Here is a 23,066-nt window from a genome sequence, read left to right on the forward strand (position 1 = left end):
ATATAAAACCAAAACTCATCTGGTCCCATTGTGGATTTCTCCAATGTCCCTCCACCCATGGCATCATTTTCTTCCTACCATAATAACTAGCAGAAGAAATTTAGAGGTATAAATCCTACATCCACAATCAGGGACATTCAGTGCTCTTTTCATGAAAAAGATCCAATAATTCCAAGATATATTTCTTTTAAAAATCTAATTTTATCTAGCAAAGGAACTGGAAAATTAATTACATACGAGATTAGTGTGGCTACATTATAATAAATGGGCACTATGGAAGACATGAATGATTGAAAATGTAATATGAATTAGACCTGTTAGAAACTGGAACTCTTAATATTTATATGATTCATTAAATATAGCTCCAATTTATTTGGGGGGCCATCCATTTAATAAGTCACTGAATACCCTGATCCCAAACAAATTGACCATATTCCAGGGAGGTTTATTACGCACCTCATTATGCATGAGGTAGGATTGGATTTATGCAGTAGTTTTTTGGGTGTATCTCCCCTAGCCTGTAACTCATCCAAACCTGAGAGAGAGAGAGAGAGAGAGAGAGAGAGAGAGAGAGAGAGAGAGAGAGAGAGAGAGAGAGAGACCAACATTTTAAATACAGATGGTGAGCTCTCTCCAGGGCTGGATTAAGATATACTGAGGCCCTAAGCCATGTCAAGTTTGATCTGGCTTCTAGTCTCCACCCAGCCATGGAAACTGACTGGGTGACTTTGGACCAGTCACAGATTTTCAGCCCAACCCACCTCACAGGGTTGTTTTCGTGACTATAAAATGGAGTGGAGGAGGATTATGTACACCACCTTGGATTCCTTGGAGGAAAAAGGGTGGAATATAAAATGCAATAAATAAATATTCAGAGACACACACCCCATACCATAAACATAAAGAAGGAAAAAGTGTATTACATTATAAAAGAAAAGGTAATAAAACCACCCAACATTAGTGGGGTCCTTGGAGTTAAATTAGGGTGACCAAATGAAAAGGAAGACAGGGCTCCTGTATCTTTAACAGTGGTATTGAATAGGAAATTTCAGCAGGTCACTCTAGTATAGCTCCTGCACCTTTAACTGTTGTGATGAAGAGAGAATGTCGCCAGGTTCCCCATATATACAAAGGACACCTTCTGAAATTCCCTTCTCTATGCAACTTTTAAAGATACAGGAGCCCTGTCCTCCTTTTCATATGGTCACCCTAGCACTCGATCTTCCAGAGTGGAGATGGGCCACTTCCAAACGCATCGATTAATATCAGAGTGGAGAGTGGAGACGTGCCCAATTGGAGCATCTAAAGTCTCCGGAATTACCTTGCTATGTTAATGTGTGGGGTGTTTGAATTGAATATCTCCATATTTGGAAGACACTGAGTGGGGTGAGGGGTAGCCTTGATATTGACTTCTGTGGCTAACCAATTAGGAATTGCCACAGCAGTGTTCTCCTCCAATCACAGTGTTCAGGGAAGTGGGAAACACTAACGGGCTGCTGATTCCGTGTTGGGAGGAGGGAGAGAGGAAGTGTGTTTCTGCTCAGACTGATAGGTCATAACTAGATGGGGCGATATCCCAAGGATTGCCCCAGGATCATCCCTGTGTGTCCACATGATGCATAGGGGATACTGGGAGCATGGAGGGATGAACCCCTCCTTTTCCCCGGGATCTCGCCCTTCACTTCTAGCCTACTTTTTCCAAGGTCTCTGGTTGATCCCAAGACCATGAAATGTGTGTGCGGGCATCGCAGTTTGTCCCAGCTCCTCGTGAGTAACCATGAGGAGCTGGGAACTGCCCACGGGGCACAGAGCTCCTCAGAAGCTCTGTGCCCATTGCGGGGGAGCAGGGAAAGTATTTTTTTTTAAAAAAAAACTTAGCGTTTTTCACTCCATTGCCTTTAACAAAAACAAAAGCAAAAAAAGGTGGCCGCAGTGTCACACGCCGCATGTAAAGTTGCGAGATCGTCGCTGTTTCACCCCCTCGTCTAGCTAAGGCCACAGAAGTCAATCATCCACATTCCACAGTGTAAAAGTGATGCTGGGCTGGCTGGTGATTGAGAAAGCATGGCAGGTTCTTTATTTCAGTGACTGGGTTCAAAGGGGGGGACCCGTCCAATAGATCTGGAGGGCACCAGGTTGGAGAGAGCTGGAGTGGGGGATTTTTTTTTAAAAAAAAAAATCCTAAAAACTCAAGGCATAAACAATGTAATTCAAATTTGGTGGCGCTAAAGCCCTTCTTAAGAACTGTCACCTTGCCAGGCTGCATCTCTTTATAAAAATCACGCCGATGCAAGCATTTTAGTTAATTATCATTTTAAAAAATCCTACAAACTCAAAACATGAACTGAACTGATTCACACTTGGTGGGGCCAAAGCCCTCCTTTAGAGCTATCACTGTGCCAAGTTTTACCTCTTTTCCTTTAAAAATGAGGGAGCTGTAAGCATTTCTGTTAATACCATTTCCCTCAAATACTGAATGGTTCTTCGAGGGTAATTTGATGAGGTGGAGAGATGGGGAGGGGCTCTGAAATCTAGGCAGAGAATCCCCTCTACGGAGTTCCAGATCAGATTTCGAGGCAGAGAAGAGCCACTTTGCACACCCCCAGCCAGCATTAACGCAGCGGGGGAAGTGTGTCATTTCCAGATGCTCCGGAAATTGTGCACTGCCCCACCTTGCTGCATCAATGGTGGCTGTAAAGGCCTCATTAACGTGTGTGTGTGTGTGTGTGTGTGTGTGTGTGCCTGGGGGAAGAGTACATTTATTTATTTATTTATTTATTACATTTCTATACCGCCCAATAGCCAGAGCTCTCTGGGCGGTTCACAAAAATTAAAAACATTCAAAGTATAAAACAACAATATAAAACCATAATATAAAATACAATATAAAAGCTCAACCAGATCAAAACAGCAGCAATGCAAAATTACAAATTTAAAACACCAAGTTAAAATTTATCTATAGACTGTTAAAATGCTGGGAGAATAAAAAGGTCTTCACCTGGCGTCTAAAAGCATATCATGTAGGTGCCAAGTGAACCTCCTTAGGGAGCTCATTCCACAGCTGGGGTGCCACAGCAGAGAAGGCCCTGCTCCTCCTGGTAGACACCTGCCTCACTTCCTTTGGCAGGGGCTTGCGGAGAAGGACCCCTGAGGATGAGCTTAGGGTCTGGGCAGGTACATATGGGAGGAGGCGTTCCTTCAGAGAGCCTGGCCTCAAGCCGTTTAGGGCTTTAAATGTTAATACCAGCACTTTGAATCGGGCCCGGACCTGGACTGGCAGCCAATGAAGCTGGAAAAGGACTGGTGTGATGTGGTCTCGTCGGCCAGTCCCTGTTAGTAAAAGGGCTGCCCTGTTTTGTACCAGTTGAAGTTTCCGGACCGTTTTCAAAGGCAGCCGTTTGTACATGATTTCAGCAGTCAGGGCAGGCAGCTACTGAGCACACACTAGGACCAGCTGAGCCTCAGTAGAGACTCTCATGGCCCAGTGAGCAAGGGCATATGGTGATGTATGGTTACGGGGAGAGCATCGGCTGAGGTGGACAAGGATGAGTTTGCTCAAGCCTATGCATGAGTCATTTGTTTTTGCTTCCAAAACGTGAACATGAGCGTGTGTCTGCCAAAAACATTTGTGAACGGACAGAGATGTGCTTATCGGAACCAGGTTTTGAAAAACTTTACTAGCAACTCCGGGGCTAAGCTGAAAATCTACTGAACACAATGTTTTAATTGGGGATACATGAGCAATTCATTTGAGTTCATTTTCTGAGCAGGGTTTTTACCCTTTTTGCATCTTGCGAAACGAACACAGATGTGGGCTTACATTTCCAAGCTTGCAATGTGATTCATGGACCCCCACAAAAATGAGTTTGACAGCATGTATACATTTGGAAAAGACACACAGATATGCTTTAAATAAAGGGACAAGAATATGTACATTTCAAAGACGCGCACAATTGATGCTTACGTTTGGAAAATAAAAATAAGCACGAAGATACACAGAGCTATTCCTGAGAAAAGCTTGGAATCTCGTACAGACTAGTAAACTTAGACTGAACTTCGTCCGAGTTCGAGCACCTTTTATCAGCTTAGGCTGATATACCAACTACACTCTTATCTGGACAGAGATAGCCTAGCTGCAGTTATCCATGCTCTGATAACCTCTCGTTTGGATTACTGCAATGCATTATACGTGGGGCTGCCTTTGAAAACGGTCCGGAAACTTCAGCTGGTACAAAACAGGGCAGCCCGGTTACTAACAGGGACTGGATAACGAGATAGTGTGTGGAATAAAACCATAATATCTCGACAACAGTTGCTCCTAGAAAAGATTGATAGGGAGCTTTTTGGTAGCAAATTTTGTGCTCTTTAATTTTGTACTGAGACATTTTTCCTGTGAGATTAAAAATAATAGAGTTATTTTGAGAAAACTAAATTTTGGGTGCCATTTTCCAAGATGGCGGTCCATTATGATGATTCCCAAGATGCCCCTATAACTAATTTTGATCTCCATTGTAATAAATATTAGGCATGTGCTCCGCTCCAATTAGAAGCGCAGAAGCAGGAGCGAATTGGCCTGCTCCGCCTTGCCCAGAGGCAGAGTAGAAGCGGACCGGGGACCCCTAGAAGCAAGGCGAAGAGAAGCAGCCATTTGCGGAGCGCTCCTCTTTCCGCTTCTATCGCCATCTTGAAACATTTTGCCCATAGGATTGCATTGCGGAAAAGAATCACAGATAACTGGGCTGTTTTGGATGCTATCTTTCTGAAAATTCTTGTGCTTAGAGACTCGTGGATGGGGGTCATTTTGAGACTACTCTCACCTCTCTGCGTGGTGCAGGTCGCGCGCTAGAATTTTTTAAAAATCGGGTCAACAAACAGGGACAGCGTGGTAAACCGGCGGTTTGGGTTTTTTTTTGTTTTGAAGCGATGACAGGCACATTCAACTCCCAATCCTGATGAGAATTGATCACCTCATGAAGCATCCTCCAATCCCAGCGTTGGAGGGGGGACTAAGGCAGAGGCACCCTGAGACCTTTCTGCTTTGTGTCTCTTTGTGGGTTGTCGTTCGTGGAGAGAGGAGTTAGTTATAGGTGCTGCTGCTGTGTTTGGACTTTGGAGATAGATTAGGATTTAGCTTGGCGCGCGTGTGTGTGTGTTTGTTTGCTTCTTTCTGACTTTTAGCTTAGTTTGCTCTGTGTTTTTCCCTTACTTTGATTTAATATAAACTTTATTTTTAATCTTTGGAGTGTGGGTTTGTTTGTTTGTTTGGTTGGTTGTCCCCCCCCCTCTCTGAAAGCCTGACTGTGTTTCATCTTCCTTCCTTCTATATACCAAAAAATACAAAAAAACCCAAAAAAAATATATTCTCTATTTCTTCTCTCTGTTACTTGGACTCTATGTGTGACTGTGTGATTGTGTGAGCATGCTGTGTGTGCAGTGCATTGTTTGTGAAGTGCAACAGCCACTGATTGAGCATTTCAAATCCTGTTTGGGCAAAGCATACACACACTTCTTGTCCCATTTCCCTACATACAGTAATTTTCTTATACATATTATTTTATTCTTATACATATATTCTTATACATACTATTATTAGTATTAATATTTTATTCTTATACATATTAGTAGTAGTATATATTCTTATACATATTATTATTAGTATTAATATTTTATTCTTATACATATTAGTAGTAGTATATTAGTATATTCTTATAGATATTATTATTAGTAATATCATCATGAGAAGAGGGAGCAGGCGCATGTCTGTGGCGGGGCGTGCTGAAAGCAGTGGTCAAGGCAAGGGTCAGGCTACCAGCAGTAAGCAGGCTGCCTCTCCTGCTGTGAAAATCAAACGGGCAACTCCTTGGCTGGCTGCTCCACAACAGAAGCAGGAGAAGGAGCAGGCAGAGGCACTCTCTTCTGCAACTTGTGCCCGGCGTTCTCTTTTTGAGGGTGGGAGCAGCAGTGCCATTAGAGGAGGAGGAGGAGGAGTATCCCCAACTCCTTCATTATCCTTTGAGCCCACGAGCCCGCTGATGGACCTGTCTCCAGACCTCCTAGATGAGGTCCTCAGCACAGTGGAGGGGGAGGAGGAGGCGGTGGTCCTCCAGGATGTGGGGGATGAGGAGGAGCAGCAGCAGGCCGAGGCTCTCTCCCCAGTCTCATCCCACCAGAGAGCTCAGGCGGGCAATTGGTGGTGTCACCACGGAAGCGAAAGACAAGCACAGTGTGGGACCACTTTGAGTTGGGAGCGGATCCCCGCTTTGCTGTCTGTCACCACTGCAAACTCAGCCTAAGCAGGGGTTCATCTACAGGGCATTATGGAACCAGCAGCATGAAGATGCATCTTCAGAGGCAGCACCAGGCGATCTTGCTGGGGAAAGAGGCGGGCAAGGCGACTGGTTCCAGGGGAAAGCCGAAGGCTGCTGCTGGCACTGCCACTCTAAGCTCTCCATCTCCCATCCCCACGAGGGTTAGGCAGGCAACCCTGCAGGACATGGGGTGGGGGAAGTATGGACCCACAAGATGGCGTTTTCCAACGCCCACCCAGGGTGCTACTGTGGTGGGGCATCTGCTGGGACTGACTCCTCCCCAATACTAGATCTATGACATGTCACTCTGCCTGCCCCTCTGCTAGCCTGTCCTCCTCGGTGACCGACTCGCTGGGATGGTTTGCGTTTGCAATGCGTGACTAACTGCAGTGCTGGTTTAGAAACCAGCCATCCTTGCCTCACTTCCTTGTGCCCTCAGAAATGCCCGCTGCCTGCCTGCCTGCCTGCCTGCCTGTCTGCCCGCCTCCCCCGGGGTGCTGCTGTGGTGGGGCATCTGCCAGGACTGACTCCTCGCCTGCTCTGCCTGCCTCTCTGCCCGCCTGGTGCCTGGGAGATGGGCTTTGCGGTTCGTGCCCAGCACCCTCCGGCACGCTTGCTCCCAGTCATCCTCCTCTGTGCCCCTCAAGGCGTAACTGCTGGTTTAGAAAGAAACAACCAGCCATCTTTGCCTCACTTGCTCCTTGCGCCCGCTTACAGGTTGGTTTGCTATGCGTTAGTGCTCAAGCCATCCTTGCGGCACTACAATGCATGCTGCCTGCCTGCCTTCCCTCCCTTCTCCCCTTCCCGCCTCGCAGGGATGGTGTATGTGTCTTGCTTTGACTCAGGGGAGAAGTCCTTCCTGTGCTCACTTAGACTTTATCAAGTTCAAAAATCCATTTTTCAAGTGTGCAAGAAGATTTAGGGTTATCTCATGGCATGTTGGGATTTCCTTTCAACTGGCCCCATTGAGCTGTCTGCATTGCAACTTTAAAATCCCTGAGATACTGGAGTGTCGGATTTTCAAAAGTTCCCCTAACATCAGGGGATGATGGGATTGGCTTGAAACTTGGCGTCCATGGGGACACATGGGTAATCTGTCATGGGACCAAAGGATAGGTTTCTGACATGCAAATTGACGTAGTTGTAGAATGGGACTTGATTTGGGGTGAGTTAAAAAGTTTAAGCCGCACCAAAAATCAGGGGATGATGGGATTGCCTTGAGTCTGGGCGTCCATGTGGACACATGGATTAGCTTTCATGGTGCTGAGTTTGAGGTTTCTAATGTGCAAATTGACGGAGCTATGGAAAGGGGTGTGAATAGGGTGCCCGATTTTCATAAATTCCCCAAAAATCAGGGGATGATGGGATTGGCTTGAAACTTGGCATCCATGTGGACACATGGATAAGCTATCATGGTGCTGAGTTTGAGGTTTCTAACATGCAAATTGACATAGTTGTAGAATGGGACAATTTGGGGTGAGTTAAGCCGCGCCAAAAATCAGGGGATGATGGGATTGCCTTGAGTCTGGGCGTCCATGTGGACACATGGATAAGCTATCATGGTGCCGAGTTTGAGATTTCTAACATGCAAATTGATGGAGCTATGGAAAGGGGTGTGAATGGGGTGCCCGATTTTCAAAAATTCCCCAAAAATCAGGGGATGATGGGATTGCCTTGAAACTTGGCGACCATGTGGACATGTGGATAAGCTATCAAGGTGCCGAGTTTGAGGTTTCTAACATGCAAATTGACGGAGCTATCAAAATGGGTGTGAATTAGGTTATGGGTGGTGCGTTAGAGTTTAGAGCCGCGCCAAAAAACAGGGGATGATGAGACTGCCTTGAGTCTGGGCGTGCGTGTGTGTCCCTGGATAAGCTCTCATGGTGGCGAGTTTGAGATTTTTAGCGTGCAAATTGACGGAGCTATGGAATGGGGTGTGAATGGGGTGCCTGATTTTCAAAAATTCCCCAAAATCAGGGGATGATGGGATTCCCTTGAAACTTGGCGTGCATGTGTATACCCCCATGAGGTGTCATGGTGCCAAATGTGAGGTTTCTAACTTGAACAGAAAAAAAGTTGTTTACTTTTTTAGCTTTCAATGCAAGCCTATGGGGGGGAAACGGAGCTCCGATCCGGATCCGGAGCTCCGAGCGGAGCGGAGCGGACATGGGCGGAGCGGGGGCAGAGCAAAGCGGGCCGATCCACAAATCGCGGAAGTGAAGCAGAGCGGGGGGTCCGTGCACACCCCTAATAAATATCACAATACCAAATTTCACACTTGTATCACAATGTGAATGATTTCTCCAGAAATGGACATTAAGCCATTCTACTAAGATCTCAAGCGTCACCCATTTGTCCATCCCTACTCAACAGTATTGAAAACATGGTGTTTTAAAAACTCTAATTCAGTTCCAGCCCTTAAATACGATGCTGCATTAAAAAAAAAAAGAGGGACTGATGTGATCATTAAGTATGCAGTGAAAATATGTGTAGCATCTTCTGTCTCTGGAGTGATGCCACAATGAAGTCATCTCTCAGCTTGGCTGTGTTCTTGATCAGAAGGGGGCGAAAAGAACAAAATGTCCCACAGGCAGCCACCCACAAGAACAGACGTTAGAAGAAACCACCCAGAGACATGTGCAAAACAACCACAACAGCCCTCGAGTTTAAGTAAGGATTCTAATCTGAAGAGTTCTGCAGTAACTTGTCTCCTTAAAGCCTGATCTTTGTTCTGTTAACTCTTCCGTTGGGGTTGCTCATCTCGTGAGCAGTTCCATGCACTCGGAGACATTCCATACCCCAAATGGTCCACCTCTTTTAATTTGGGAGTAAGTCTCCCTCATTAGGGCACACCAAGTGGTAGGATAGCAATTTTGGGGCCGGGGGCGCTCAGGGTGGAATTGATCCACAGGAGAAAACTAAGCCAAGAGCCAAATCAAACATGTAGATCAAGAGACAATTTAATTTAGGAAGATAAACAAATGTGCATCAGTGGCTAAAAGTTTATAGTTATTCTTTCTGTCTGATTTAGTTTTAGGTGATTAAATCTTCTGATGTTCTCCTCCCAGGCACACCATGGCACAGTTTCCGTGCAATGAAGACTTCCCACTCATCAAACCTACAGCTTCTCACATATAAATTGGATCTGGCAGGAGAGAGCTTTGTGACCCCATTCTGGTGTATTTTTATGTATATTTTGTGGGTTGGTGGGTCTGTGAATTTCACTATAAGATCAGAAATGTACAAACGTAAGCCACAGATTGTGTCTGAGGCTGAATCTACACCAAGCAGGATATTGCACTATGAAAGTGGTATATAAAAGGCAGGAGCCACACTACTGCTTTATAGCGGTATTGAAGTGCACTGACAATTGTTGGGACCCGTTGATAGCTTCATCCCACATACCTGTTTCCCTCGAATTATCCCCTACAGTGTTTAGCTGTCGTCATTGTCAGCTAACTCACACCCCGGGTGGCAGCGCTTCTAAGATCCTTTGCATACCAGGAAATGGGTTTAAGGGGGGAAATGTAAAAAATCATAAAAAAATCAACGGATGACCCAATCTGATTCAAATTTGGTACGCGTAAAGCTCTCCTTAATATCTATTACTGTGCCAATGTTGATGTATTTATCTTTAAAACTTATGCAGATGTAAGCATTTGTTTAATTTTTCTTGAAAACATACCAAATCATCCTCCTGCGCCCCCATTGGCTGCTCAGAAAACAACAAATGATTCACTCCAAAAGTAGTACCAAAATAGGTTGGGTCTTTTGCCTTTGACACACGATTAAAGCAGGATGCATGGGAGTACTTCACAGCCAAAGCAGATTATAAACTGGAAAACTTAGGAGTCTTTTGCATGCAAGTTGCAGTGATTGCACAATATAACACTGGTGTGATGAAGCTATGACACAGACCATATACTACTTTCATACCTCTTTCATACTGCTATATTCTGCTTGTTGTAGTTTAGGCCTGAATCTGTGTTTTCTCCGGAAGCTAAACACTCAGCAGGGATGTCATGGAAGTCTAAGGGAGGGGGGGGTGGAGACCTGCAGACTCCCCACCCCCCACTTAGCCTCCCAGACTCCAGCTGCCGGACTCCCTCACCAAGCCTCCACTTTGTGTTAAAATGGTGGCTCATTGTTTTATGTAAAAGGCCTTTTATGCAAATGGAGACCAGAAAGCGGCCTTTTACACAAGATTACAGGCACGAATGGCCCATTTGAGCAACATTACATTTACGCAGAAAACAGAGCCACCGTTTATTTATTTATTGGCCAACGGCAGCTCTGGGAAGGATCAGGTGGACGTGTGGTGGTTCGCGTGGGGCAGCGAACAGAGGTTGGTGGCCGGTGGGGGTTGGGAGAGGGGAGCAAAACTGAGTGACTCCTGCTAGAAAACAAACAAATAAATTTCTCATATATCCCTATTCATGGCCTTGCAACAATGGTGCATGTATCCCGAATACCAGCTTAGAGTTGGATCAAGATGATGATGATGATGATGATGATGATGATGATGATGATGATTATTTATTTATTTATTTATTTATTTATATAGCACCATCAGTGTACATGGTGCTGTACAGAGTAAAACAGTAAATAGCAAGACCCTGCCGCATAGGCTTACAATCTAATAAAATCATAGTAAAACAATAAGGAGGGGAAGAGAATGCAAACAGGTACAGGGTAGGGTAAGCAGGCACAGGGTAGGGTAAAACTAACAGTAGAAAGTAACAGTAGAAGTCTGCACAACATCAAGTTTTAAAAGCTTTAGGAAAAAGAAAAGTTTTTAGTTGAGCTTTAAAAGCTGCGGTTGAACTTGTAGTTCTCAAATGTTCTGGCTAGGGGCCATCAGTTACCCAGAGCTACCTCTGGCTGGCTGTAACGTCTATAAAATATGGGCCTCATGCCCCTTTTCTGTCCCCCCCCAAAGGGATTCTAGCACCATGCAGAAAACTCTCTCTCTCTCTCTCTCTCTCTCTCTCTCTCTCTCTCTCTCTCTCTCTCTCTCTCTCTCTCTCTCTCTCTCTCTCTCTCTCTCTCTCTCTCTCTCACACACACACACACACACACACACACACACACACACACACATAGAATTAACACATTTCTAGAAATCTCTTCCAGAGCACTGCCTGGCTCGGAGGGCATTCTCCATGCTGTGCTGGTGACAACTCAAAAGGAACATGTTTTATAGCAATGCTTCTTTGGGGAAAGGAGCTTACTTTCTGGTACCTTTGGTGCCATTCTAATCACACACACACACACACACACACACACACACACACACACACACACTTTCAGAGCTTAATGAAATTATTTGGGACAGAACTCGCGCCCGTGAATCCATCCTGATTTTTGCCAACACCCCGTGTCCATTGGCGGCATGATTGTATTTTGAGGGATAGAAGGTGATCTCTCCTGTTATTTCTGAAGTATAGTGGCCTGGAACAAACCGGGCATGATATTGGCTCTCCTTGAACTTTGTGGCCAGCTGCAAATGTTGCAGAAATAACAACCTCTGTGTGACTGAAGTAATCTTGGCTACCATGATGTTAAGGCTGCTCTCTGACTCAATAAAGCCCCAAAGCAATAAGACAGTTAAAGGCTCCACAGTTGTGTTCTGAGGTCAGAAATCTATAGATACTCGGTACTCCAAGACAGGGAAGGTCAGGAAGGCAGATTCAACCACTGAAGCAGTTCAGCCCCGATGCCAAGCGAGATTTTAATCAAGGTACAATTTAAGAAATCTTGACTATGGTTTTGCTTCCACCCCTGGGATGATTTCCTAGCCAATCCCTTCCTAGGGATATGCAACACTAGGAATTCCATTCCGTTTAAGCCTGAAGGGATTCTGCAGCATTTCTATTGCTGTAAGCACCAGTGGACTATAACAGATATTTCTCCCCAATACAGGAAATGTTTTGCACATTTTTTCCAGTTCCGCCATTTGCACAAACTGTTATTTATTTATTTATTGCATTTATATACCTCCCCATAGACAAAGCTCTCTGGGCAGTTTACAACAGTTTAAAACAGTAAACATTAAAAACAAATATACAAAGTCTATTAAAAACATAAAACAACAACAGTATCCTTATAAAAACAGCTATTTGGGGGGTCTGTTAAAAACAAACAAACTCAGCTCATGTTGTTAAATGCTGTTAAATGCCTGGGAGAAGAGAAAGGTCTTAACCTCTTGCCAAAAAGATAACAATGTTGGCGCCAGGCGAGCCTCGTTGGGGAGATTATTCCACAATTGGGGGGCCACCACTGAAAAGGCTCTCTCCCTTGCTGCCATCCTCTGAGCTTCCCTCAGAGTAGGCAACTCAGAAGAGGACCTTAGATGTAGAGCACAGTGAATGGGAAGGTTCATGTTGGGAGAGGCATTCCGTCAGGTATTGTGGTCCCAATCCGTGTAAGGCTTTATGGTTCAAAACCAGCACCTTGAATTGGGCTCACAGTTTGCACTGGTGGTTTTTTTTTTTTAAAAAAAAAATAGTGATCTCAGCTTCACTGGGTGCTTTCACTGAGCTGCAGCCGCTGTTCACCCCTGCTTGTGCTACCATCTGTGCTTCTCGACAGCTTCTCGAGCACCTGGTGAAGCCGCGGGGCTGTTTGTTCTCTTACCGAGTTGGCATTTTGTGTAATAGTGGCAGCAGGGGAATTTCCTGAAATGTAATATTGCATCAGTGGTGACCATAAATGGGGCGTTGACACAACATTACAAGCGTGAATGCTCCATTCCCGGATGTAATGATGCAGCATGGGCCCCTTTGCATCCACCATTGAGATGAGATGACATTTCCAGAAATGCCTGAGCCACCCTTGTTGTGCAAAATGGCAGCTCGTGGGAGTCCCCATCGCTCCTTGCTAACTCCTCATTCTATCTTTGCAAGGAGAGTGCGAGGAGTTGGCGAGTGGTGTGGGACTCCTTTTCATAGAATCATAGAATCATAGAATAGCAGAGTTGGTAGGGGCCTACAAGGCCATTGAGTCCAACCCCCTGATCAATGCAGGAATCCAGCCTAAAGCATCCCTGACAGATGGTTGTCCAGCTGCCTCTTGAAGGCCTCTAGTGTGGGAGAGCCCACAACCTCACAACTGATTCCATTGTCGTACTGCTCTAAAAGTCAGGAAGTTTTTCCTGATGCCCAGCTGGAATCTGGCTTCCTTTAACTTGAGCCCGTTATTCCGTGTCCTGCATTCTGGGAGGATCGAGAAGAGATCCTGGCCCTCCTCTGTGTGACAACCTTTTAAGTATTGGAAGAGTGCTATCATGTCTCCCCTCAATCTTCCCTTCTCCAGGCTAAACGTGCCCAGTTGTTTCAGTCTCTCTTCATAGGGCTTTGTTTCCAAACCCCTGATCATCCTGGTTGCCCTCCTCTGAACACACTCCAGCTTGTCTGCGTCCTTCTTGAATTTTGGAGCCCAGAACTGGACACAATACTCAAGATGAGGCCTAACCAGGGCCGAATAGAGAGGAACCAGTACCTCACACGATTTGGAAGCTATACTTCTATTAATGCAGCCCAAAATAGCATTGGCCTTTCTTGCATGGACAGAATGAGGGGTTGACAGATGGCAGAAAGACGTGAGCTTGCCTGCTTCGTCGCACGATGAGTCACACAAACACGGGGATCTGCAAACTGGTGTCCGAGGGGCTGGGCTGGGGATTCCAGGCCTGCCTTGAGGCCCAAATGGATCCCTGCGCTATCCCTGTCCACAGGTGCTCCTCGCGAACAAGGAGGGAAGGGAAAAATAAGCAAAAGAACTGAAGGCTGCGGCGAACTGCACATGCATGCTCAAATCTTGGGAAGTTGAAGATCTTTCAGCCCAATGGTGAATTCAATTTCAGAGAACCTTTTACAAGTTGCACCTGAGTAGTGGGCAGGGATGGAAGCACATGTTTTAGGTTGGAGATCTTACTATCAGTAACTAAGCTTTAGGAGAGGGATCTCAACCTTTTAGAATGGGGAAATATGTGCAAAATAGAGTGGGGGGGGGAACAATCAGTTGTTGTGGGAAAGATAGTGAGGCCAGGGGAAGGGCACAGAGAATTTCAGGTGGGCCTGATATTTTACCTTGGGGCTGAGGGCTCATCTACACCTATGAGCCTTCTGGGATGGGAAGGGGAGGATCTCAGGCTTTCTGACTTCAGGGATCCTCCCCCCAAGTCTAAATGCCAGTGTGATATCCCAAAAGCCAAGAGGGACGTTCTGGTGTGGTGTGGCAGCATTTTTGGGAAGAAGGAGCTGGTTGCACAATTGCATGGCCCTGACCCTCTGAAAAAATAATTAAAAAAACACACACCTTAAAACGCAGCACCGAAAAGCACCGGCAGCCATCCTGGGGATGATGAAATTGCTCCCCCACCCCCGATGGGCATGGAGTCGTCCTGTGCAGCTCGATGCCCATTTAAAGAGTCCCACTACTTGTGGGGAGGAGGGAGGACCTTGGAGCCCACATCACACTGCCCGCAGTGCTCATGGTAGTCCCAGGAATGTGGGAAAACCCGGGGGGGGGATGAGTGGTCATTCCCAGTTGACCTCGGGATCCCCTCTGCATCATTTGGACACACAGGGATGACTCCGGGATAAATGGATGGTGTAGACATGACCTGAGTTTCATCACTCCTGTATTGTAAAGCAGACATCACAAAGAAGTGTGTGTGTGTGTGTGTGTGTGTGTGTGATGGGGAATTCTTTTATTTCCTAATCCTACGAGGGTGTGTCTCATTTTTTAAAACAACAACAACAACAACAGTGTAAGCCAGTAGTCATCACTACATTTCGCAGGGGAGAATTCCTGATGTCAATTCATGCTGTATGAAGGAGCATATTAGCTTCCCTGCCTTTTCAAAAACAAACAACCTGTCCTTAACATATATATTTTTCTTTGAAGTGGAAATCACCGCTGTTTATTTTCTTCAGATTCGGGGACTACCCATTCTGTCTTGGCAAGGCTACGATGCCCTCGCAAATGCAACATTTCAACCTCCCCACCCACCCCAACTGAGTACAAAAGTGCTCCCCGTATTTGCAAGGATTCTGGCTCTTTCCAAGAAATCTGCCAGCAGGAACCCGGCAATGAGTACTGCCAGGTGCTGCTCTGAAGGCGGCAAATGTTTTTTGTTGGAAATCACATTAAATACCAACATCCGCCTCCAGAGGAGATCTGCAATGCCCTCGCTTCATTCCCGAGCAGATGGGGAATTTGACATCCACTTGCCGCTTTCTGTTTAGTGCCATTTTCCCACAGACTTGTGCGCTTGTATCCAAGACGTCTGCCCAGCCCCCTCAGTCTCTTTTAAAAAGAAATGCCACATCTCCCTACCTGTTAGGCTAAGCATTACTGAGCCAGGTCCAGGGAGGGGGAGGCCACCTGGGGAAGAATATAGGGCTGATTCCAGATGCAAAAACATAAAAGAAATCTGCTATTTATCTTTGCCCAGCTTGCAACCTATTTCAGAGAGTAGGGCCAAAACGTCCATATGTTTTCTGGTTCTCCCTTTCTTTCTCCCTTTCTCTTTGCTTATTTAGTTTGCTTTTTAGTAATTGTTTTAGTTTTTAATCACTTTAAAAATTCCCCTCCCCAAAATGTGGCGTTTGAAAATCTATTGATGTGCAGTTGTTCTTGGAGGGTCGTCTTGATAGTATCCAAGAATCATAGAATAGTAGAGTTGGAAGGGGCCTACAAGGCCATCAAGTCCAACCCTCTGCTCAATTCAGGAATCCACCTTAAAGCATCCCTGGTAGATGGCTGTCGGGCTCTCTAGTGTGGGAGAGCCCACAACCTCCCTGAGAATACCTGTGTGTCATTTGGATGAACAGGGACAATCCTGAGTCATCCCCGGAATAAATGGCTAGTGTAGACATGGCTTTTGTCATCACATTGTGGCCAAGTTCGTGTTTGGTCCAGATTTTTTTTTAAAATGAACCGTTGTACCACATGTAACTAGCTTCCACTTTGGTTCCAATATTTGCACAGTTAGAGTTTGTAAGGAGGGGGCACTAAGGTTCCCACACCTCCGGTCATTTCAACCTGAAGTATTAACCCAGGTGATACTTGGGCTCAGCTCTAGATTGAAACAGGAATACTTGAGGTATTAGAACTTAGAACTTAGAGCTGGGAGTTGGAGGTACTGCATTGCAGTGGTTCTGCTCCTACTTGGATGGCTGATTCCAGAAGGTGGTGCTGGGGGATTATTGCTCTGTGCCATGGTAGCCATGGGGTTCCACAGGGTTCTATTTTATCCCCTATGCTGTTTAACATAAACATGAAGCCACTGGGAGAGGTTATCCAGAGATGTGGACTGAGGTGTCATCAATATGCGGATAATACCCAGCTCTACCTCTCCTTTTCATCAAACCCAGGTGAGGCAGTGGTTGTTCTGAACCAGTGCCTGGGCACGGTAATGGACTGGATGAGGGCTAACAAACTGAGACTCAATCCAGACAAGACGGAGGTACTGTTAGCGGGTGGTTCATCTGTTCGGCAAGGTGATGTTTGCCCTGTCTTAGACGGGGTTGCACTCTCCCTAAAGGATCGGGTCCATAGTTTGTGGGTGCTCTTGGATCCAGAACTGTCACTTGAGGCACAGGTGAACTCAGTGGCAAAGAGCACCTTTTATCAATTTAGGCTGATATACCAGCTGCGCCCTTATCTGGACAGAGATAGCCTGGCTACAATTATCTATGCTCTAATAACCTCTCGTTTGGATTACTGCAATGTGTTATACGTGGGGCTGCCTTTGAAAATGGTCCAGAAACTTCAGCTGGTACAAAACAGGGCAGCCCATTTACTAACAGGGACTGGCCGGCGAGACCACATTACGCCAGGCCTTTTACAACTTCATTGGCTGCCAGTCCAGGTCCGGGCCTGATTCAAAGTGCTGGTATTGACATTTAAAACCCTAAACTGTTTGGGGCCAGGTTATTTGAAGGAACACCTCCTCCCATATGTACCTGCCTGGACCTTAAGACAATCTACAGGGGCCCTTCTCCATGAGCCCCTGCCAAAAGAAGTGAGGCAGGTGGCTACTAGGAGGAGGGCTTTCTCCGCTGTGGTGCCCCGGCTGTGGAATGAGCTCCCCAGAGAGGTCTGCCTGGAGCCTACATTGTACTCCTTTCGTCGCCAGCTGAAGACCTTTTTATTATCTCAGTATTTTAACACTTAATTTCAACTTAAATTTAAATTTTACTGTTCTAAGTCTTTATTTTAATCTTATATCAATTTCTGTTGCATGGTTTTATCCTGGTTGTACTTTTTATACTGTATTTTGTGTTTGTGTTTTTAGACTGTCAGTTGTTTTATGATGGTTTTAATTTTTGTGAACTGCCCAGAAAGCTTCAGCTTTCTGGGCAGGGGGTTGGACTCGACGGCCTTGTAGGCCCCTTCCAACTCTGCTATTCTATGATTCTATGATTCTAAATAAAATAAAATAAAATAAAATAAACTTCTGGGAGTTTGACACAAAGTAACCTCATCTGCACCTCCCAAATTAATGGGAGATTCAGGTCAGATAAAAGGAAGAACTTCTTCACACAGCCCAGAGTTAAATTATGGAACACGCTACCACAAGATGTAGTGATGGCCACCCATTTGGATGGCTTTAAAAGGGGGTTGGATAAATTCCTGGAGGCAAAGGCTATCAAAGGCTACTAGCCATGATGGTTGTGTGCTATCTCCAGTATTTGAGGCAATAAGCAGTTGCTGGGGAACATGGGTGGGAAAATGCTGTTGTACCATGTCCTGCTTGTTCATCCCTGGCCGATGGCTCTTTGGCCACTGTGTGAACAGAGTGCTGGACTAGATGTACCCTTGGTCTGAGCCAGCATCAGGGAATTTCTTATGTTCTTATGTGGAACTTAAATCATCCACTAGATTTCACACTTCCCAAATGTCCTTTCTCAGTTCTTGACTCTGTATCTATATCTGTCTCAAACTAAGTTAAAGCGTGCTTGTTTTGGGATAAATGCATTTAAAGATACATATTTAAATAGTATTTAAATGTAAATTTGGGAACAGATTTTTATTGGTTTTGTTGTGTGTGTGTGTGTGTGTGTGTTTTAAATACAGATTACCTTGGAAATAGATGGTGCTGATTCATGGACAAACGTGTGAAATTGTCACAAAATGGAAATTCACAGATTTCTCCATCCCTGGACTGACTCCTAATCCCATACAGAATCACCCACTCACCTCACCAGTTGCAGCCGACTGAAAAGAGGCTGAGCTAAAACAACGAATCTTTCAAAGGCACAGCAGGCATCTTCATCTGTAGGGGGTTATTTCAGAAGAGTTTCATGTATTTCTTGCAGCACGCTAACTCATCCTCCATAGCACACCAGTGTGCGGCCCCCGACATGCAGTTTGCATCCGAGGATAATTGATCTGAAATCTCCCAGTGCCAAAAGGGCAAGACAAGTTACATGTTCATGATGTGTTCCTTTATCATCTTTTCCTCTGTATCCCTGGTTCCCTGTCATTCCTAAGGCTGTAGCTGAGATCACTTGTAATACACTAGGCTTGATTGCAGAAAAGCGCAAGCCATTAAAATATCCCATCCGAAAATGTGTTAAGCATTGAGAACACTTTTTTTTTGATGCTTGGTATCTCACTAGATACTTCTAGAAATTATCTACCAAAAAGGAGAGCCTTATTTCTCCTGGTTTTCATGTTGTGGATCTCCAAGCTACCTCTCATGACCACTTGATACCTAAGGCAAGTCATGAAGGTGAAGGCTGAACTGAAAGCTCACTAACACGTTCCTTTGGCTCAAAAGGAGGCTGCTGGTGCTGAAAGGTCCTGGGAATATAGGAGGAGGAAGTAGGAGACTCCTTATACACCTTCAGCTTAGGGCTTAGGTTCAGATGTCAGTCAGGATGAAGAATGGTCTGACACATAGCACTGGAGGTGGTGGTAGCAGCAGCAGCAAAAGGGAGGGAACATGGCAGCAGCAGGTCCTCCTGAAAAGGATGCGTGTGGGTGGGTGGGGGGATGTCTAGACCTAGGATGGGGAGAGGGAGGATCTCGCAATATGGTGATCGTGAGATCCTCCCCCTCAGTCTACATGCGACGTGCGATGTCCCAGGAAGAAGAGGACGTCATGTCTGCCGTTTTGGTTTTTTTGTTTATCTATCGAAAATGAGCGCATGAGCGCTCCATCGCTAATGGATTTCTTTTTTCTTTTCTTTTTTCTTTCTTTTTTTTTAAAAAAAACACTCCTGAAGAGCCTCATGCCCATGCCTGGTTCCTGGCTCTTCGCATTTACTTGCGAGGAGCTGGGAAGAAACCGGGACGGCTGCCTCCACTTCCCACGGTCTCAGGACGATCCTGAGACCGTGGGAAAAGTCAGGATTAAAGCTGTCCTGTATATCCTGGGGAAAGGGAGGGATCATCCCTCCCTGCCGCTGGGATCCCCTGTGCGTCATGTGGACACACAGGGATGATCCCAGGGTGATCCCCGGGATAAAGACTCATGTAGACATGCCCTGTGTCTGTGTCAGGTGAATACACACAGGGCTGGTTTTAGGGTAAATACTACCCCAGGCAAGGAGTGCCTTCCCCCCCCCCCCCCGGTCACATTTGCTGGGCCACCGAGAAGGTTTATGAGGGCTGCTGCAGGTGTGATGCTGCCACCCTGTTCAGCTCAATTTGGGACCTGTTTTCAGCTCAGCTTGGTGCTCCCTTCAGCTCAACTTGCGCTCCCCCCCCCTCAGCTCTGTGCCTTGCGTGAACGCTCAGCTTGCTTCTCCCACTCTGCCCCCTGAGGCGGGCCTACCCCTGCTTCAGGGGAGGGCTGCCCCTGCTAAAGTGGTGCAGTCCAAACACAGCTTTACCTCTTCAGGGAGAACGAGTCCCTTAAATCTCCAATCCTTTGTATCATTTATCTGACTTGGAAGGTCTGCTTGGCAGCATTGGTTTTGGGAATGGAGCCAGCCTGCTCAGGGTGTTTTCAAGATGCAATGTGCTCTTCCTCCAGCTTTGTTGCAAATGTTTACCTGTCTTAGAAAAGAGGCTGATTTTGATCACTCCTGGCAGGGCTTTGTTTGTTTAGTTCCATGAATGCCAAGGAAATGTCCCTTCCTTTAGATATCGGTCCTTATTCAAGCTATGCTTGCACTGTGATTTCCTCAGAGGGTTTTGCCATCATCTTCCCTTGGTTAATCAACAGGACATTGCTTCCCCAAACTTGAAGGGGGAAGCTTTCATTTTTCTGGGTGAGGGAGAGCTTCTGTATTGTTCCCTGCCTGCCTGTAGAACCACTACCTCTCTCAGATGAAAACAAAAATTCAGTCATGGCTCATTTCTTTTTTTTAGGCCAGGTGGGCAAAGCACTACCAAGTCCCAATTTTAAGTATAAGGAGCAGTTAAATGGCTCTTTAACCAGCTATTTCCATCCCCCCCCAAATCAATTCTTACATTAAGGGTGAATTCACTTATTTCTTGCTGTGTTGCTTCTATAGCTTCCGGCCCTAGCTAGACGGGGTGAAATCCTGGGGCAATCCCCGGGATCATCCTTGTGCATTCACATGACACACAGTGGATCCCAGGATCAGGGAGGGATGATCCCTTCCTTGCCTCGGGCTCTCACCTTACCCTTTGAGCCTTGTTTTTCCACGGTCCCAGGCTGAGCCTGAGACCGCGGAATGTGTGGCCGGGCGTCACAAGGAGCCAGGACCCACGCATGGGGCCAGAGTTCCTCAGGAGACCTGTGCCCATCAGGGGTGGGGTGGGGGGAGCAGGATTTTTTTAAAAAACAACAACAACCCTTATCTTTTGCGCATGAGCACTCGTGCCCATCTTCCCCTTTAAGAAAAAAAAACACCAAAATGGTGGGCACGATGCCCCTGTCTCTGAGGTCATCACGTTCCATGTGTAAATAGAGGGGGGATTTCATGATAAAAACATCATGAGATCTTCACCCCTCCGTCGTGCAATAACAGGTAGGTCTATCTAAGGCCTCAGTCACTTTCACACGGCATGCAGATTTAGTTTCCTCCCAACCCCCAGCACCACATAGAAGGGTTTTAGTGGTAGGGGTGTTGTGGGTGCCCCTCTGAGTCTGGGAGTCCAGTGGACTCCTGCATGTCTGCCCTTTCCAGAACCAGCTTGCTATGAATGTGGTACATTCATAGACCTGCTCTTTGAGCACCCTACAGCTCAGTGACCCGGCGCAACAACAGAGGTCTGGTTGAGGGCGGCTTGCCTTGTAGCTTCATTGGGTGTTCACCGGGCTGGAAAGAAACTCACATTGCACCTCAAGTGGCTGACAGGGGTGGCTTGGTGGGCATGCGACAGAGTGGCAGGTCACGGGGGACTCTGTCCATCCCTACTTAGTAGATCTAGGTTGGCTGAATGGCTCCTTTGGAAACTTCAAAGTGATCTTGATAGGCTGGAGTGCTGGGCTGAAAACAACAGAATGAAATTTAATAGGGATAAATGCCAAGTTCTACATTTAGGAAATAGAAACCAAAGGCACAGTTACAAGATGGGGGATACTTGGCTCAGCAATACTACAAAGGAGAAGGATCTTGGAATTGTTGTAGATTGCAAGCTGAATATGAGCCAACAGTGCGATATGGCTGCAAGAAAGGCAAATGCTATTTTGGGCTGCATTAATAGAAGTATAACTTCCGAATCACGTGAGGTACTGGTTCCTCTCTATTTGGCCCTGGTTAGGCCTCATCTAGAGTATTGTGTCCAGTTCTGGGCTCCACAATTCAAGAAGGATGCAGACAAGCTGGAGCGTGTTCAGAGGAGGGCAACCAGGATGATCAGGGGTCTGGAAACAAAGGCCTATGAAGAGAGACTGAAAGAATTGGGATGTTTAGCCTGGAGAAGAGAAGATTGAGGGGAGACATGATAGCACTCTTCAAATACTTAAAAGGTTGTCACACAGAGGAGGGCCAGGATCTCTTCTCGATTCTCCCAGAGTGCAGGACATGGAATAACGGGCTCAAGTTAAAGGAAGCCAGATTCCAGCTGGACATAAGGAAAAACTTCCTGACTGTTAGAGGATAATGGATAAGTCTATTACCAGTTCATGCTATTTTCATCCTTAAAGCCCTAGTCATGGATTATGTTTATTATTTATTTACTTATTTTATTTATTACATTTATATACCACCCCATAGCCAAAGCTATCTGGGCGGTTAACAAAGGTTAAAAACAGTGAGCATTAAAAACAAATATACAAAAATTTTAAACCAACAAAAGCATAACAACAACAATATCCATTTAAAATAACTATTCTGGGAACAGTTAAAAACTCAGAATATGATGTTAACTGCCTGGGAGAAGAGAAAAGTCTTGACCTGGCACTGAAAAGATCACAATGTTGGCGCCAGGCGAGCCTCATCGGAGAGATCTCTCATCGGAGAGATCGTTCCATTACATTGAGTGGTAAAAGTGAGTAAGCGGGTCTGTACCGACTAGTCCCCTCTGGCATCATGCCGTAACGTAGTCCCACAGGAATATATGGATTGCACTAAATCAGTTTGGTCTGTCTTTTGCAAATTGTCAGGACCCTTTCATTCCATCATCCACCCATTGATGGAATCAGGTGGGTTTTTTTCCAGTTTCTGAATTTGTACAAATTCCTCCAAATTGTGTTTTTCACACTCTAGCTTTGAGGGGATATGTACAGTTTGGACATTTTTAAATGCATATTTTTCTTTGATGAAATTTGCTCAAATTCCTTGAAAGGTTAGGAAAATGGTCCCCACATTGGCAGATTCTGCTTGC

The sequence above is a fragment of the Elgaria multicarinata genome, chromosome 7 (assembly GCF_023053635.1).
Source record: "Elgaria multicarinata webbii isolate HBS135686 ecotype San Diego chromosome 7, rElgMul1.1.pri, whole genome shotgun sequence".
NCBI classification, from domain to species: domain Eukaryota; kingdom Metazoa; phylum Chordata; class Lepidosauria; order Squamata; family Anguidae; genus Elgaria; species Elgaria multicarinata.